Genomic DNA, 14340 nt, shown 5'->3' on the forward strand with positions numbered 1-14340 from the left:
TTTTCATCGGATATCCGCTCGTGTGTACAGGGCCTAAGGCCCCATACACACGATAGAATTTATCCGCGAATACGGTCCAGCGGACCGTTTCCGCGGATAAATCCTCTCGAGGATTTCGGCGGATTTTCATGCGATGGAGTGTACACACCATCGCATTGAAATCCGCACCGAAATCCTCTGGCGATGACGTGTCGCGCCGTCGCCGCGATTATGACGCGGCCACGTGCGCGACGCTGTCATATAAGGAATTCCACGCATGCGTCGAATCATCACAACGCATGCGGGGGATCCCTTCGGACGGATGGATCCGGTGAGTCTGTACAGACCAGCGGATCCATCCGTTGGGATGGACTCCAGCAGATGGATATGTTCTGCATGTCAGCAAATATTCGATCTGCTGGAATCCATCTCAGGGGAGATATATCCGCGGAAACAGATCCGCTGGCGTGTACACACCATAGGATCTATCCGCTGAAACCCATTTGCTGGGATTTATCTGCGGATGGATTCTATGGTGTGTACGGGGCCTTAGACATTGGAGTGGCTGACAGCTGTATTCTGGTTGGGCATCCCCTGTCAGAACACAATAGCACAGCTTGGGAGATCGTTGTACGAACACTGCGTTTTTTTTTGTTAAGTCCAGCATGTGACAGTGTGTACCAGGCCTTAGACTGGACAATAGCCAACCTCACTGCTATCTTCATAAAAACTGGAAGAAGGCAAAACTGAAATTGTATTAAATTTTCAAGATGATCTGAGAAAATAGAATTAAGGATGTGATTAATTGCTTACTATGATCAACACATAGTTTTCCCTTTTCCAGTCTTTATGAATTTGGTGCAATTTGTTTTACCTTTTCCAGTCTTTATGAATTTGGTGCAATTTGTTTTACCTTTTCCAGTCTTTATGAATTTGGTGCAATTTGTTTTAACTGGGGGGCGTGGCTTGGCAATGGCGCTGTGAGGTTGTGTGCCCGAGGAGCTCCGTGCAGTGTTTGGGTGTGGAGCCTTTTCCAAGTGTGCAAACCTCGCTGTTTTCACATGTCCGCGGCAGACAAAGCTCCAGGGACACCCTCCGCACACAGAGGATCAGATATCTATGTGTACTTCCTGTGGAATTCGGCAACTCCGGTCCCAAGATGGCGCCAACATGCGTTAACTCCGCGAGTGCCGCCACTCTGAAGAAGGCAGGCAAGGGGATGACCAACACTGGGCAGGAAGCCCAGCACTCCGCTGATCATCCAGACTCGCCGATCCTTTCCCCAGTTCTCCCTGGGGCAGACCCCCCTCAACCCTGCCAGATGCCAGCTCACAGGGACCATCGTCTGCTGCTGATTGGAGGGACACCATCTCCCTACCAAGCAGGACATTACTGAATCGGCAGCTTCAATAGTGAGTACCCTCTCTAGAGAAATTCATGATTTAAAGCAAAAGCTTAACACTGTGGACTCACGGGTATCCGCGGTTGAGACATCCTCAAGTGCTCTGGAGTCTAGAATGGCATCACTGCAGGAGTCGCAGACCACCCATCAACGCCACTTAATTATGCTAAAGCTCTCTGTCGATGATGGAGAGAACCAAAACCGCAGGAATAACATCAGGCTGTGGGGTCTGCCAGAAGTCACCTCTGGGGGCAACCTTAGAGCCACAGTCACAGCCATTTTTAATCGCCTGCTGGACAAGCCGCCCACGGCAGAGTTGGATTGGGTACACAGAGTGCAGGGACCTAGGGGGGGAGACGGCCCTTCCCCTAGAGATGTTCTGGCCAGGGTCCATTTTTATACCGTTAAGGAGGAAATAATGCGGAAAGCCTGGTCCAAGGGCCCAGTGGATTTTGATGGTGCTTCTGTGCGTCTTTTTCCGGATCTCTCTCGACTGACCCTCAGAATGAGAGGTGTGTTATGTCCATTGCTTGAAGTTATTAGGAATGCCGGAGCCACGTACATATGGGGGCACCCATTCCATCTCACAGTCCTTAAGGGGAACAACTCTTTCATCCTGCGCTGGCCTGACCAGCTTTTGGATCTTTTTGTCTTCCTGGGGATCCTGGAGGTCCCCATCCCAGACTGGCTGGACTTTCCAACCACATTTGTTACTACTCGTTCTGCATCTCCGAGGCCCCAAAGATCCAGACGGCGACGGCAGCAATCCAGATCAAGAGCGGATTCCAGGGTCACTCCGATGTCATCCTAATTGGAAGTGGCTTACCGGGGAAGTCTCCGGGTTGTGGCAATTGCGGACACTGATGTCCATGGAACTGGGCAGGTCTATACATTTATTGTCATCTTAGGCCGGAACACGAGGTTGCTACCCAATTGGGTGGTGTGTTCGTCTTTGAACCTCTAGAACATTTCTCTTGTTATGTTTTGTTAATTGAATGACAGGCCTGTTTTGCCATATCTAGTTCTGAACTGGGGCTGGAAGGGGATTGACTTGCTACGCCCTCCCCACCTCTACAACTCAGGTGTTTTGTTTTATGTTTTCTTTTGGCATGTGACTGGGGGGGATGGCGGGTTACCCCCCAGAAGATTACAGAACGTTGTTTCCTGAAGTCATTTTCAATATTTGTTATGTTGTGTGCTAGTGGGTTCAAACTCAGGCCTATAGTACCTTCACGAGAGGCACTCCAGTTGATGCAATGGCCACTCAGTTGCCCTTTTAGGCTATTTTTTTTTTTGCTGGTTCAGGGTTTCCCCGATTGGTTCTCCTCAACCGAGGTCCCAGTCTAGCATTTTTTCAACACTAGTTCCTACTGGACAGCATGTCTCCCACGGCTTTACAGAGTCAGTCTTCCACTCCCCACATATAGGACGCACATACTTGTGCCAGGCTCTATACAGCAAACGTTATAGCACCCTGTATATTTTCTCTCTTTCCTTTCTTGTCTTTGGTGCTTCTTCTCCTTTTTTCTGTACCTTTCTGCTCCTTCTCCCCCCCCCCCATATTTCCTTTTTTTCCCCCCGTTCTGCCATATCAACCCATGTCAACCTGTTCACAGGATCAAATTTACCTCCCTCAATGTTCAGGGTCTGGCCACCCCTTAGAAGTGATCTAGACTTCTCTCTGACCTTAAAAAACTCTGTACACAAGTGGCGTTCTTGCAGGAGACCCTCTTTAAACAGCAGGCAGTCCCTAGGCTTTATAACCGGGACTTTCCCAGTGCTTATCATGCACCCTCTCCTCTAACAAAATCCAAGGGTGTCAGTATTTTGATTGCAACGTCAGTCCCGTGGACCGTCCTGGAGGAACGTGCAGACCCCCAAGGCCGTTATTTGCTCCTGAAAATTAGGATTGCCACAGTGACCATGGTGAATGTTTATTTTCCGAACTCGGACCATCTCTCCTTCTTACAGTCCTTAATCGCAATTTTGCTGTAATTCCGTGAAGGCATCTTTCTGTTAGGTGGTGATTTTCATTTCTCCCAGGAGCCGTTACTTGACATCTCGAGTCTGAATTTGGTTGACCCATGGCGAATCATGCACCCAATTTTTCTGCAGTGCACCACACATATTCAAAAATTGACTTCTTCCTGATTCAGCATAAGGATCTACCTCTTGTTGCCTCTTCCCAGATCGATTACATTTCCTTTTCATGTGACCTTGAGTTGGGAAGATACTCCCCTGAGCCCTCCGAATTGGAAACTTCATGAGTCTCTTACAAATCCCGGAAGTGCGTAGTGAACTAGATAGGATTCTTTCACACTATTTTCTCTGAAAATGCTGCCCCGTCTCTGAATCCGATGACCATCTGGGAAGCCCATAAATGTGTGGTTCGAAGCAAGTTGATACGAATAGTTGTTACTACACAAACGGACACTGCCATTCTGGACCTAAAGGATCTAAACCAGTTTCTGGACATTCACCATTTCCGAATGGAAACCATTCGGTCCGTGGTCATCACCCTACAAGGTGGGGAGTATTTGGCGTCTATAGACATCAAGGAAGCCTATTTACATGTGCCTATTTATCCCACTCACCAAAAGTTCCTAAGATTCGCGATAGAGTATCGCCACTTTCAGTTTGTGGCTCTACCTTTTGGTTTGGCCACTGCACCCAAGTATTTACAAAAGTTCTGGCCCCACTGTTGGCAAACTTGAGAGCACAGGGCATAACAGTGACAGCCTATCCAGATGATCTACTTGTGATAGATCAGTCAGTGGCAGGAGTAGATCATGCAGTGCTCAATACAGTGAGATACCAGGAGCATTTAGGATGGATCATAAACCTGCAGAATTCCTCTCTACAAGCCCTAAGAAGGGTAGAGTATTTGGGCATGATCATAGACACAGCCCAAAGCAGGATATTCCTGCCAGACCCAAAGATCAAGTCCCTAAAGAGAATTGATCCACAAGGTCAGACCATCAGTTCGCCTTTGCATGAGGCTATTAGGGAAGATGGTGGCCTCCTTCAAGGCTGTTCCCTACACCCAGTTTAATTCAAGACTATTGCAGGGCGGCATTCTGTCTGCTTGGAACAGGGAAAGCCGAGCTCTGGATTTACCTATGCACCTGTCTCCACAGGTGCGCCAAAGCTTCGGTTGGTGGTTGAAAACCAAAAACTTGCGGAAAGAAAGGTCCTTCCTCCCAGTCACCTGGAAGGTGGTGTCGAAGGATGCCAGCCTGTTGGGCTGGGAAGCAGTGTTAGAAGAAGCCTTGGCACAGGGTTCCTGGGTCAAAACCGAGGAGAGCCTGCCCATCAATATTCTGGAAATTCGGGCAGTATACTTAGCTCTCAGAACCTGGACTCACAGGTTACAGGGCCATCCGGTTCAGATTCAAGCTTATATCAATCACCAAGGAGGCACCAGGGCCGGGATGCTCAGAAAGAGGTGAATCGGATTTTGAGATGGGCAGAAGAACATGTTCCTTGTCTTTCTGCGATCTTCATTCCAGGGGTAAAAAATTGGGAAGCGGACTATCTAAGTCACCAGCAATTGTCTGCAGGAGAGTGGCCTCTACATCCCGACGTCTTTTAGGCAATATGGCAAAGATGGGGGACCCCGGATGTAGACCAGTTAGCCTCCAGGCTCAACAGGAAGTTGGACAACTTTGTGTCCAGGCTTACAGGACGGATGCTCTGACAATTCCTTGGAATCAGTTTTCACTGATCTATGCATTCCCCCCGATCCCTCTTATACAGGCATTGCTGGGCAGGATCAAGAAGGAGGGCATACCTGTGCTCCTAGTGGCCCAAAATTGGCCCAGGAGGCCCTGGTATGCAGAGATCATAAAGATGGCAGTAGGAAGACTTTGGGTGCTTCCACTACGTCACGACTTACTGTCACAAGGTCCAGTGTTCCACTCTTCCTTACAGAAGCTAAATTTGATGGTCTAGCTACTGAGACCTACATTTTGAAGAAATGAGGACTCTCTGGTCCAGTTTTTTTTACACTCATTAATGCCGGCCTCCAGGCTAATCTACTATAAAGTCTGGAAGGCGTATGTTTCCTGGTGTGAATCCAGAGGGTGGAATCCTCAAAAGTATGCTAAAAGTAGGATTCTCGCCTTTTGCCAATTAGGAGTGGATATGAAATTGGCCGTGAGTACTATCAAGGGCCAAATATCGGCTCTATCAGTCTTTTTTCAGAAAACCATTGGCATCTCATTTCCTAGTTTGGGCATTTATTTAGGGAGTACTGCGGATAAATCCACCAGTCAAATCACCCTTGTTTCCCTGGGATTTGAACTTAGTATTATCAGTTCTACAAAAGCAACCTTTTGAACCTATTCGCAAAATTTCTTTGATTCTTTTAAGCAAGAACATTGGCCTTTCTGATTGCTATCTCTTCTGCTAGAAGGGTATCGGAGTTAGCAGCTCTTTCTTGTAAAGAGCCCTATTTAATTTGTCACAAAGACAAAATTGTACTACGCCCTCACCCCACCAAAGGTGGTGACTTTGTTTCATTTAAATCAAGACATTGTTTTTGCCTTCCTTTTTTCCCGAACCGCGAACAGGGGAGGAAAAGTTATTGCACTCCCTAGATGTAGTGAGAGCAGTAAAAGTCTATCTGCAGACTACGGCTCAGATATGTAAAACAGATGGTGCCAGATGGTCCCAAGAAGGGCCAGCCTGCATCAAAATCCACCATTGCTAGGTGGATTCGACAAGTAATTATTCAAGCTTATGGTTTAATGAACAGGATTCCTCTTTTTTCTGTTAAGGCGCACTCAACCAGAGCAATAAGTGTGTTGCCTTATGGTTTTATGTCCATTAACAGCTGTATATAAAATTGCAATTTGATATATATATATTTCAGGTAGAAAGAAATGTATAGTATTGAGTGCTGTGTATTTCTTACAGTAATTAGCTACAACTTCAAAGGGTGGCCTTTTGTTTTCCTGTTTACATCGCACAAAAGCCTGCTGTGACTCATCCAATCAGGCTGTGCCCAATATACATTTACTAGGTACAGTGACCAATTAGGGAGAATTATATTAGCCACCTTACAGAAAGGAGGGGGATATATAATGCTTTGTAGGCAAGCTAGGGGCTCTTCAGAATTGGGAACAGAAAGCAGCCACCATGGGCTGACCTGAAGTTACCAGGTAATCTAACTCGATACTTGTATCTTATATTGTATTGCAGATATGGGTGTTGTGGGTAATTTGTAAATACCATGTAAGCCAGGGGACCTACACTGTACATTGTGTTGTAAATACTGTCTGGTGTGTAATTTATATATGTTATGTAACCCTATCAATAAATGTCTATTGCTGATGGAACTACCTCTTTTGTACAAGATCTCTCAGAGCTAGATATGTGTATGTCCATACGACTACAATGATTGAGGTGTATGCACATAATCACATGACTAGTCAACAAATGGCGACCATTGAAGGGACAGAAAAAAATTTGGTGGTCTCTTTCAGCAATATGTGACTAGTTTCCTTGCATAGGTGACATTGTATCCTCTCTACAGTTCTAATATTGGGCAGTCATCATATGTGGTCATGGGTAATTTTTTTATGTTGGTCAGTTTTCCTTTTTGTGCCATAACTAAGTTAAAAAAAAAAAAAAGCAATGCTTAAAGATCAATAGATATACTGGGACTGGTGAGACTCGTAGTGATTGGCAAATAACAGAGTATAGTACAATTGTACTTAAGAAGTAATTTAGTATAATCATTCCTGAAGCCACAAGTAACTGGTGACATCACACTTATCCGCATTCTGAAATCAAGTTATTTTTGTCTGCTTACATGACACTGCCCAAATCTGCACGGAGACCTCTTAAAGTGATGACCTCTTCCCTAGTCTGCTAAAGGCAGGACTCATACAGCAGCTACACATGGTAGCCAAGGACGGAGCTATATGCACAAAAGTGGGGCACCACCCCAGGCTTCAACCCATCAGGGTTGGTATAACTGAACACAGCATCAGTAAAAGGAGTTTGTGGTGAGTTGCGATGGCAACAAGATCCCCCTGGAAACTGGAAGGGTCACACACACACAAGGGCAATCTGCAGAAGGCGGGGCAGAGGTACTGGCAGGCATATGACAATGGAGGAAGAAAGATGGGGGATGGCAATCAGACTACCTGGCTGACGGGCTGAAGGTTAAATTGTTACACATGACAATGGTATAGGGCCTCATATTAGGTCACAGTATATCTATAACAATTTTAATCAAAGGTCCTTAATACTCAGAATGACAAGATAAGCATTCATTGGAAGGCATATGTCGTAAAAGTACTCGTGTTTTTCCTTCTCTAACTTTGCCCACACTAATAAAGTACAAGCACAGAAAGCCAATAAAGGTGGTCCAAAGGCCATTACTGTATGATGTATCCAATTGGAATCGCCATGGAAGGCTGTCCCAGAAGCAAGGCAAACAGGACCCGATTGACATTATGGACTTTCGCACTATTATTATTGGACGGTTGAGAACAAGGATCCTCCAGTTTTTCTTCCCCCCTTAATTTTTTTTGTATGTTTGGTATCTTATGATTTTTATTATGGACTTATTACATCCAGAACAAGTGATGACTACCTATACTGGGATCCAGAAACATGAACTGTAGAGACGGAACGTTTAAAAGTTTTGTTTCTTGTATATAATTTCAAATGAAAGATTATACATAAAACCATTATTGTAGGTGTGGCCGAGTCTCATATTCTCAACTGGCCACAAAGGGCCATCTGTTGCCTTATGGTTTTATGTCCATTAACAGCGGTATATAAAATTGCAATTTGATATATATATATATTTCAGGTAGAAAGAAATGTATAGTATTGAGTGCTGTGTATTTCTTACAGTAATTAGCTACAACTTCAAAGGGTGGCCTTTTGTTTTCCTGTTTACATCGCACATGGGCTATAAACAAAAGCCTGCTGTGACTCATCCAATCAGGCTGTGCCCAATATACATTTACTAGGTACAGTGACCAATTAGGGAGAATTATATTAGCCACCTTACAGAAAGGAGGGGGGATATATAATGCTTTGTAGGCAAGCTAGGGGCTCTTCAGAATTGGGAACAGAAAGCAGCCACCATGGGCTGACCTGAAGTTACCAGGTAATCTAACTCGATACTTGTATCTTATATTGTATTGCAGATATGGGCGTTGTGGGTAATTTGTAAATACCATGTAAGCCAGGGGACCTACACTGTACATTGTGTTGTAAATACTGTCTGGTGTGTAATTTATATATGTTATGTAACCCTATCAATAAATGTCTATTGCTGATGGAACTACCTCTTTTGTACAAGATCTCTCAGAGCTAGATATGTGTATGTCCATACGACTACAATGATTGAGGTGTATGCACATAATCACATGACTAGTCAACAAGTGCTTCATGGGCAGTGCATCACCAGGCTTCGATGGCTCAGATCTGTAAAGCTGCAACTTGGTCTTCAGTCCATACATTTACCAAATTCTATCAAATAGATATAAAAGGACATAAGGATTCGGCCTTCGGGCGAAGTGTGCTGCAGGCCTTCTTTTCAGTTGGCGGCCTGCTTGATCTGTGTCTCCCACCCTTCATATTGAGCATTGTTCTTGGACGTCCCACTATGTAATGACTAGGGTTGTCCCAATACCACTTTTTTAAGACCGAGTACAAGTACCAATACTTTTTTCCCAAGTATTCGCGATACCGATTACCGATACTTTTTTTTCAATGTCGTGTGACAGTTTGACAGATGGGGACTGATAGGTGGCACTGACAGGTGGCTGGCACTGATAGGCACTAATAGGTGGCACCGACAGGTGGCTGGCGCTGATAGATGGCACTGATAGGTGGCACTTGTGGGCACTGATAGGTGGCACCTATGGGCACTGGTAGATGGCACTGATTGCACTGATAGGTGGCACTTATGGGCACTGATAGCACTGATAGGTGGCACTTATGGGCACTAATAGGTGGCACTTGTGGGCACTGATAGATGGCACTGATTGCACTAATAGGTGGCACTTGTGGGCACTGATACGTGGAAGTTGTGGGCACTGATAGATGGCACTGATTGCACTAATAGGTGGCACTTGTGGGCACTAATAGCACTGAAAAATGGCACTGATTGCACTGATAGGTGGCACTGGTAAATGGCACTGATTGCACTTCAGTTCAATCAGTGCCATCTATCAGTGCCCACAACTGCCACCTATCAGTGCAATCAATGCCATCTATCAGTGCCCATAAGTGCCACCTATCAGTGCTACCAGTGCCACCTATCAGGTGGCACTTATAGGCACTGATAGATGGCACTACTAGTATCGGTATCGGGACAAACCTAGTAATGACTAAGCTCTGTGTCCCGTGGTGTATGATAAAAAAAGTAGGATTTTTAATAACAGCTTACCTGTTTAAATCCTTAAGAGACTGTCCGTGCGCAGTCCTTTTAACTCCTGTTAGTATCTCAAATTAACATACAGTAAAACCTTGGTTTGCAAGCATAATTCGTTCCAGAAACATGCTTGTAATCTAAAGTACTTGTATATCAAAGCATTTGTTTTACAGGGTATAAAAGAGAAGAGAGGCACCTCTAAGTGTAGCAATAAGTTGCTAAATGTTGTACCTTCATTAACCACTTCCCGACCCCCGCATGTATATGTACGTCCACAATATGGCACGTACAGGCACATGGGCGTATAGGTACGTCCTCGCCTATTAGCGGGTGGGGGGTCCGATCGGGACCCCCCCCGCTACATGCGGAGGTCGGGTCCGCTCGGGGAGCGATCCGGGACCACGGCGCGGCTATTGGTTTATAGCCGCTCCGTCGCGATCGCTCCCCGGAGCTGAAGAACGGGGAGAGCCGTGTGTAAACACGGCTTCCCCGTCCTTCACTATGGCGGCGCATCGATCGCGTCATTCCCTTTATAGGGAAGACACGATCGATGACGTCATTCCTACAGCCACACCCCCAAACAGTTGTAAACACATACTAGGTGCACCCTAACTCCTACAGCGCCACCTGTGGTTAACTCCCAAACTGCAACTGTCATTTTCACAATAAAGAATGCAATTTAAATGCATTTTTTGCTGTGAAAATGACAATGGTCCCAAAAATGTGTCAAAATTGTCCGAAGTGTCCGCCATAATGTCGCAGTCACGAAAAAAATTGCTGATCGCCGCCATTAGTAGTAAAAAAAAAATAAAAAAAAAAATGCAATAAAACTATCCCCTATTTTGTAAACACTATAAATTTTGCGCAAACCAATCGATAAACGCTTATTGCGATTTTTTTTACTAAAAATAGGTAGAAGAATACGTATCGGCCTAAACTGAGGAAAAAAAATGTTTTTATATATGTTTTTGGGGGATATTTATTACAGCAAAAAGTAAAAAATATTGCTTTTTTTTCAAAATTGTCGCTCTATTTTTGTTTATAGCGCAAAAACTAAAAACCGCAGATGTGATCAAATACCACCAAAATAAAGCTCTATTTGTAGGGAAAAAAGGACGCCAATTTTGTTTGGGAGCCACGTCGCACGACCGCGCAATTGTCTGTTAAAGCGACGCAGTCCCGAACTGTAAAAACACCTTGGGTCTTTAGGCTGCATATTGGTCCGGGGCTTAAGTGGTTAAATGTAACCATATTGCTACACGTAGAGGCTCCTCTCTTCTTTTTTTATACTCAGTTGTGACATGACGCTACTCTTATATCAAGACATCGCTTGTATATTAACACAAAATGTATTAAAATATTTTGCTTGTCTTGCAAAACGCTCTCAAACCAAGGTTTTACTGTACATGTGTTTTTTGCTTTCCTTGCTCTTTTCCCAAGTCCTGTTTTGTTGACCAAGACAATTTTAAACAAATTGTTATGTTTTATGTGTTTTGTTAATTATTTGTTTTGCAGATGCATGCTCAATCTAAGTAATGCATTTTCCTGGTGCATCCATGGCAGAATACTAGTGATAGGCTCCGCTTTTAGCCCCGCCCTTAGGACAGTGAATATTATAAAAGAAAGAGTTAATGACTCCCCCATCATTCTCCTTTTTTCCCTCATACCTCAGTGACATCTTTGCGATAGCCCTTACCGCTGCTTCCTGCAGTTTTTCCGTCTGATAGGGTGAGGAGTCCCTTCTGTGTGTCATTTGGGACTGCAGAAGCTTCCTAACTAGGAGCGTTTTGCTGTGTTTTCTGTGACTGACAAGCTGGGGGTCTCCAAGCAGCCTTTGCTGTCCCCTTTCTTCCATTTTTATTTCTGATCTTGTTCCCCTCTTGCGCCTATGTTCTATTTGGAAATAGGTTGTCCTGTTCCATTCTCTGTGGCATAGAAATTTTCCCCAGTGGGGTTTTTTAGCAGTGGAAATTCCAACAGTTACAAAATTATATGTTAAAAAGATTTATTAAATGTGTACATATGGACACAATCACGATAATAAAAAAATGAATCTCCAGTCACAAGAATAAAATACATACATACAGTTACAAACACAACATAACAATTACAGTTGCACATAGCAAGGACATCTGTATATGTTGAATTGTTGACGCGTTTCGATCCCTAATGCGGGACCTTCTTCAGAGGATATATAGTTTGCTGTAGAGGAATAAGTGATGAGTTTAAATTCTATACCTAGGTGTATACCCAATGGTTAGAAAACAAAAAATATAGTTACCAATCAACTGTGTTGTTAGAAACAATATTCGTAACTGGAGTTCCACCAAGTATGTTACAAAGAGATCCCAGTGGTCTCCCGGCCGCTGAACCTCCCAGAATGTGGCGCCGCCAAGCCATATGTGACTTACATGTCACGTGCCTGCTGCGGAGGCGATGCCAGTGGGCGGGGACTATTGTCCTTCCAGAACACCGAGGGAACCATGCGGGGGGCACCAATAGCGGGTTCAGTCACCCTCTGGGGGCGGCATGCGGATGAAGGCATGGCACCTATGAAGCACCCGGGGGCATCTTCCCAATTGAGGGTATTACTTATAGCACATAGGAGCTAGGTTGATCTGATCATGATCCCTAGCCCTTCTCTATGAATGACCACAGCCTTTCAGCCTGATCCCAGGGATACACTCCTTGGGTTTAATAAATGATACCTTGATTAAATTTGTTCAAACTTTTAGAACTTTACTGTTGGTACTGGTTTTCTTCCTTGGCTTTCACAATTGGCCTGGAATATTCCAGCTCCAAACAGAATTATCTTTTGATATTTATTATGGTCCTGAGGTTGTAATATACACATGCACGTTTATATTTCACACAGCTCCACTCACACCTCTTTACACCCATCTTATTTCCATTTTCTGATCACATTTCAATTATTGTTCCTTTTAAATAGTCACTACACTTTCCTCACACTCCCATCATCACACCCCATGCACTTTTTCAACACACAATTAACACTCCATTCATTCTTTCCTCACTCTCACACACATTCATCATAATTTTTTCATCTTTCCCCTTTATTTCTCTGATCTTCCTCCCTTCTCTTTCCTATTTTTCACACAACTTTGCATACATCACCTTGCACTTCTCACATCACCATTCCATGGCATCACCCCCACACATATTCTCACAATCCATTGTTACCTTGTTCATTTTCAGAACATACATAATTTAAGTAACCAGCAATAGCTATTCTTTTACAACATATCAACATATACTAATTCTAGGGCACATTTTTGTGCACTGTTGGTCTATCCATATACCACTTGAAATCAATACAATTTGTATGGAAGCATTAACAATGCATCCTATAATAACGCCCTTGATGCTTCACTATAGGTGTCGATCGTACCCTCGTGCGTGTCCCCAGGGGTGCCTTTCTCCCTAGCATGACTCTCTGTAAGTCACATATGGCTTGGCCGTGCCACGTTCTGGGAGGTTCAGTTGCCAGGAGACCACTAGGATCTCTTTGTAACATATTTGGTGGAACTCCAGTTACGAATATTGTTTCTAACAACACAGTTGATTGGTAACTATATATTTTGTTTTCTAATCATTGGGTATACACCTAGGTGTAGAATTTAAATTAATCACTTATTCCTCTACAGCAAACTATAAATCCTCTGAAGAAGATCCCACATTAGGGATCGAAACGCATCAGAAATTCAACATGGAGATTCGTATTTTTATTATCGTGATTGTGTCCATATGTACACATTTGATGAATCTTTTTAACATATAATTTTGTAATTGTTGTAATTTCCGCTGCTAAAAAAACCCCACTGGGGAAAATTTCTATGCCACAATATATCGGGGTGTGCAGTGCTCTTCACTTTCCACATGTGTGTCTTTTGCATTCCTGTTCCATCCTCTTAGGGCCGGCGCCAGTGTTGTGACAAGAAATTACCCCCGTCGAAAAATACTGTGCAGGCGCAGCGCTTGAGCAATATGGAGCACTACGAAGCTGCCGAAAGTCTCGAACATGAACAGCTGTACACGGTGCCTGCACAAAGAAGATGATATTGTCCCAAAAAATGCATGTCCTTCTTTCCTCTTTTGGATGAATCGGGAAGCAGGCTTAATCGAGCACCTGGTTGTGGACGCATTTGTAGTTCGCCTAGCTAAAAACACAACATTGCCCATGGACGATTCCACCTCCTTTTAAGGATGCGCTGGACAGGCATATGGATCTGAAAAAAGCCTATCAGATGGCAGGAGGGGCATGTAGGCCAGCCATTTCACTGACACCAGTATCCAGTGCCATCTAGGCGTGGTCAGACAATCTGGAAGTCGCAGTCCAACAAGAAGTGCCCAAGGAGAACATAGTGAAGGCGTTGGAGGAGCTCAAGTTCTCAGCCAATTTCATTGGGGAAGCTGCAATTGACATCATAAGTTGCTCCACCAGAGCCATGCTTCTTGCTGTCATGGCTAAGTGCAGACTTTGGCTGAAGCCCTGGGCAGGGGACACCACGTCCAAAAGAATTTGGTGCAGAATCCCATT

General features: G+C 44.4%; 1 protein-coding gene across 16 annotated transcripts in view; it reads right to left on the reverse strand.

The window, feature by feature from the left end:
• The window catches only part of NRXN2 (neurexin 2), a 2907124-nt gene that overhangs the window by 145100 nt on the left and 2747684 nt on the right, over nucleotides 1-14340 (reverse strand). The window lies entirely within an intron of this gene.

The sequence above is a fragment of the Rana temporaria genome, chromosome 11 (assembly GCF_905171775.1).
Source record: "Rana temporaria chromosome 11, aRanTem1.1, whole genome shotgun sequence".
Lineage (NCBI taxonomy): Eukaryota > Metazoa > Chordata > Amphibia > Anura > Ranidae > Rana > Rana temporaria.